The sequence below is a fragment of the Acanthisitta chloris genome, unplaced genomic scaffold (assembly GCF_000695815.1).
Source record: "Acanthisitta chloris isolate BGI_N310 unplaced genomic scaffold, ASM69581v1 scaffold23053, whole genome shotgun sequence".
NCBI lineage: Eukaryota > Metazoa > Chordata > Aves > Passeriformes > Acanthisittidae > Acanthisitta > Acanthisitta chloris.
In genome coordinates, this window is record NW_008665760.1 from 20169 (window position 1) to 26019 (window position 5851).

Genomic DNA, 5851 nt, shown 5'->3' on the forward strand with positions numbered 1-5851 from the left:
AAATTTGAGACATCCAGCTGAAGCTTTTCATTCAAGTGGGACAATAAGGTATTGGCCCGCTATGGATTTTTGGTTCTTAATAAAAGTTAGGTTTATATTTCTTCCCTTCCATAAGGATAATACAAAAATCCTTCTCCTATGCTCAGTTTTCACACTGGGAACTTAATATTTTGGACATTTTTGCTTGTCAAATGGAGCTGATCATCACTGCATACACCTTGATCCTTAAAACTAGCTAAAAAAGGCTTGTCAAAATGTCAGTGGCATTAATAAACCTTCCCTTGAGCATGTTTTTTGGTGGTGGTTGTGGTTTTTTTGGGTTTTTTAAAGCTCAAATAATTGCTGACATTCATACCAGCAAAGATGCATCAGTCTACAAGATTATAAACAAAAAGGGGTATGTGAGTGTAAAAGAGGTATGTGGGATGCCTAATCCAGAACCATTACAGTCATAATGGAAAATCCATTGCAGCTTGCTTGTAGCATACCTTAAGCCTCATCTAGGAGGACTACATTTAGCCTTTGTAGCCATTCTCTGAAAGAGTAACAGGAATTAAAATGTTCCAACTGCATTCTTTTCATCAGCAGGGCCAGAAATTTAATGTGCACAGGGTCTTTAGGAGGCCACCAGATCGCTCAATCTGGCGAATAGAGGACAAACTTGCACTGTGCAACACCACATATGGAGAGCTGCAGACTCCAGTTCTCTTACATCTATGTTCTTTTTTAAACAGTATTCAGAACACGCACAAGATGTTTTTATTAGAGCTGCAGTCAAGAACACATCAGCTATAATGAAACAGTAAAATTTAACTGCTGCCAACAACATTCTGCTTTGGTCTACAGTCAGTCTGAGCTTCTGCCCAACATCCACTTGCTCTCCACTCCCATAGAGTGACACTAAGCTGCTTCACAAAGGCTCTTAAAGTTTATTTTGCTTTTACTGCAACTCTTCACTATGCAGCTGCGCACTAGTAAACATGACCTTAACATCGAGTGGAAGTTTGGCAACAACTTGATTGCAAATGTAATCTACAACAGCCACAGAAGATAACCAAGCCAAAAGCAGAGTTACAGCTCTTAAAAACTCAGACTATAAATGGCTATACAAGATCTCACTTTGCACTGCAGTTTGCTAGTGTGATTAACTGTAGTGCTGTGCTACACCTGCAAATCATTTCTTTGTTTGCAAATACTGCAGAACTAATGCAGATGCCCCAGTACCTGACTGTCTTCAAATCAGGTAACAGTACAGAAGGAGTAATAAATCAGTGGTACCATTTGAAACATGCATTGTTAAACAAGTGTGCAAGTCTCCACCAGATCAGGACCTTGGATGGTGAAGTGATGATCTAAAGTCTGCTGGAAAATAAAGTGGCACCATAATTTTACAGGCACAAAACGATGGCCTGGTTAATGTAGCAGGTAAAAAGCAAAAGCCTTTGTCAAGATTTTATGATAAATGTTTCAAAAGCTGAGTGTCTTAAAATTTTGCAGATATGAAACACGTACTGTTTCAATGTTTTATAAGACAGAGGGAGCATCTGAAAAAGGAATACATCTGAGATTTACTTACAAATAGGCTACAGAAATAGCTAGTGCTACCCTTGCTGCTGTTAAAATGAAAGCTGATGTAAAAGGATGAAGCTTCTCTGACAGCAATTGTCTAGGTATAGATAAAAAGAAGATAAAAGTGAAAATAAAGAGATGCAGTAAGTTATTTGTAACAGAGCCCCTGAAGTGAACATTCTGATAAAATTCTGTGGACAGTTTTCAGAGGTCAGCATATGAGAGGAGACATCAAATTTCAATCCTGTTAGCATTTTCCTTTCTCAGAACTGTATCAAGTAGATAAACTTGGCTCAGGAATATACTTCTAGAGTCACAGAAAGAACACTTCAAAATTAATATGGGTTAGATCGTTTCTTCACTTAAACCGGCTTAACTCCCAACCCAATACCTGTTTTTCAACAATTGCAGCTGCACCACAGTCAGGCCCTAAACAAGTGCCTTCTGCAGCAGCTTTGCAATCAGCTCAATTTGTAGCTGTGTCTCCCCACACTGATCACAATCACATGTTCTTGACTCTCTCCAGTGCCTCACTAGTGCTCATACCATCATGCACTGAGGCAGATCAGAAGGATGATTTGGTGTACACTAATTTTCAGGGAAGTTAATTTCCAGTCACATTATCTCCCAGGTTTCCACCATGCTTGCAGCCCCAGGAATACAAATCGTGGCACAAGGTCAAAAAGGTGTAGCAGGGACTATTTTGCCTCAACCAAATGTGAAACTGCACTTTCATACAGAAGTTCAGGCCTTGGCTCCCTACAGCATTTGCAATCCTGCTCAGCAAAGCACACCAACTTGAGGCCTCAGTTACTATGGTGATGAGCATGGAATAAATGTTTATATATAATTAGATAAATTCTGCCTTCAAGAAAGCAGTTGTCCTTCTCGCAGGCAGCTACTCGTATTTTTTTTTAACTAAACAGATGTAAAAAAAAGTATTTAAATTTTAAAGCTTAAGAATCGCTATTATTCATCAGCAAGTTAATGATGATTTACATCTATAGCAAGAATTTTAAAAAGCACATGAAAAATTAGTCAATAAGAAACCCATCTCTTCTGAAAACTAAACTGTAAATGCCTTAGAAATGAAGCTAGTGGTTTGTTTTATACATTTTAGGTTTTTGCTTAAGGAAAACAGGAATGATTAATAAAACTATCTTGTTGTTTAACAAAGCTTAAGAAATAATAACTGAATAAAAAAATGAATGTATGAGTCCATTTCTTCTGTGCAATCACTAAACTAAATCAACACTACTTGTAAAATATAAGCAGTATGTCCTAGCCCTAAGCTTACTGTAAAAGCAATATGCTGATATAAACAAGTTAATTTAGTTGCCATGCTTAGTCCAGAAACTCACGAGTAGCTGACTTCCTTTTTCAAAAGATTATGAATCAGCAGTTACTGTAGAACCATCTGCCACAAAGATGAATAGTCTGTTCAGGGTTTTGGGGAACCCTTTGCCACAACATTTACATATAACTTGGGCTTTTTTTTTATTAAGAAAATCCAGTTTTAAAATGTGAGCACTAGCCAAATTCCTTAGGATCTAAAACTGCTTTAAATTTAAGGAATACTAAATTCACAGTAGACAAGATGATTTCTTAGGATCCATAACTACAAAAACTAATGGCAAAACTTAACCAAACACTGAATTCTTCCCTGAAGAAAACCAAATAATTGCCAAAATGCAGCTCAAGCATTGCCAGCTGGTGAGCTGCCTCATTCTTCCCACTATGATTCCATCTGTTGCTAGCTCTTCCCTGTCCACGTGCACTACACTCCCTCCAACTCTCAGCCTGACCCAGATCCAGCATGGGTCTCAAGTCTGATAATGAAATCCAGTTTAACCCACCCAATGGGCATCAATAACTACACTGATGGTTAGAGGTGGTGCTTTGGTGACAGTGGCCAGGTAAAGAGGCTCCTACTCCCAGCCACTTATTACAGCTCTTTCCTTTCACTGAAATTTTTCTCCCTTCTCCAGAGTCTTCCAACATAACTACATATGTGTTCTCTCCCCAGCACAACTGTTGGAGTAATTAACTTTAGAAAAATGTCAACTACATGAAGCATTTATGCTAAGAGGGATAATGTTTTAAGAGCTGAGTTAGGAAGCAGCCACATGCAGGTTCGTGCAAGTAGATCATATGTGGGAAACATCCAGTGAGAAGGGGAAAAAAACAATGGGATATTCTCTTTACCTGCAGCATGGCAGAAGCCAAGGTACACACCTGATAGCTACTCACACTATAACCTAATAGTAAAGAATAGTGACATCTTAACCCTAATAAAATCATTGAATAACATTTAGTTACCCTTTACATTTTAGGCTCTAAGTTCCTCCAAGGCAAAGACTTTCTTCAGTGTCCTGCACTTGTTGATACACAGAGATAAAAGGAAGATGTACAGCTGATCATGAAGAAGCAGAGTGTAATTTTGACTTACTCTAAGAATAGGCCAAACGCCTTCCTCCAGTTTGCATGCAAATTTATTACTGAAGAGAATGCAGGTATTTGAGTGAAGAAACTCGACTTAGAATCTAGCTGTCTCTTCAGGGACTATCCAAATTTAAAACACACCTCAAACATCAAGGTTTACAGCTTTAGCATCTTCTAGCAAAGGATTTTTAAGTGACAAAGAGTTACATATTTATAGAAGAGATCTTTGTTTCAATTAAGTGTTTAGCTGTAGCTGCAGGAAGCGGTATGTTATTGCAAAAGGCAGTAACTAGATAATTAGGTCAAACTAAATGTCCTTTTTTTCCTTAAAAAGCATGTATTGCTATAAATTCACAAAACATTCATTTACATTTACAAGATAATCCATATCAAGGAACCAAACATCCCCAAACACACACACACAAGCTACCAGTTGTGCTGAGAGCCAAGTGAATTGCTTATTGTACAGCTAAGCAAGTTCAAAGTGGATTTTCTTATTAATACCTTTAATATTTTGAGTTGTTTTCCAACTTTTAGGGTACACAGTCTTAGAGATCCTGTTTTCATTTAAACATGAAAGAGTAAAGAGTTGAGTATCTTACTGATATCATCTCGAATTTAGACTGTAACAGCAACACAAAGAAAATATGCAGCTTTTAAGATTTGTCCCCCTTTTAATACCTGAAATTTTATTGGTGAGCTATTCTATCTCTTTTATGCAGATTTTTGCAGATACAAAAATTCACCTAACACTGTTGATATTACATTTTGAAACTTCTGTAAAGTCAGGAAGAATCCTGGGATTCTTTCTTCATTTTTCCTCTACAAAAAAGTATTGAGGCTGGACATGACAAGCAGTGTTGGAATTACTATATTTGAATATCATGTACTTTTTAGTAGGTAATTATGGGTTATACTATGTAAATATCAATGCACATATACATACCCTATGCATTTGTGTAAGAATTTCTGAATCATCCACATAGCAGTGCTATTGCCTTTCAAAGAGGACATTTCAAAAGAGGCCTTAGAGTTTCCATGTCCATCCGAGATACTTAATGTGTAAGGTCACACAGCAAATGAATGACCAATTTGGTGTTAAAAATCCTCTATTTAAACTCAGTGGTGAAAATGGAGTATTGGTGGAGATGCTCCCAATGTGACATCCAGAAAAGCATGAACATTAGAAAACTTGTCTTAGAGATTAGAGTTATTACTTATCCACATCACTGATGTTTAAGTGATTGATGTGTTCACAGTTGTAGCAAAGAATCACTGATCCTGATCAAGATTTGGCATTCCCAACTCCACAGGAAACCTAGTACTCAAGTGCTTAGTAATGCCATTAGACAAAACAGAAATAACAGGGTGTAAGCTAAATCTTATGCAGATAAGAATGTCTGGACCTGTTCTGTGGCCTTCATCACCACAAGAGCAGGCAGGAGCACATTAGTTTGATCAAAGTGTGGTTCCTGAACAGGACCACACGTCATGTGGGGACATTAAGGATGCTGAAGAGACTATACATTAGCTCTAAGGGAGTGGGCAAGAGGGGTTGGCCACAGCAACAGCTTTTCACTGGTCTGCTCAGGGATTCAGCATGCTTCCAGCTCAGTTTCACTGTTCAGTGAAACTAGACAATGCTTGGGAAACTATTTTTATATCTTAGTGGAAGTTATCTGCAGAGCTACCCCAACCCAAAATCTCTCGAAACGTAACTATCCACAAACTGGCATGAGATACATAGGAGAAGACTCAAAGCTGGCTGCTCATGAATGGAGATCTTGAGCAAACTACTTAAACTGGCTACTATGATACCAAGAACTGAGTATTTTAAGCT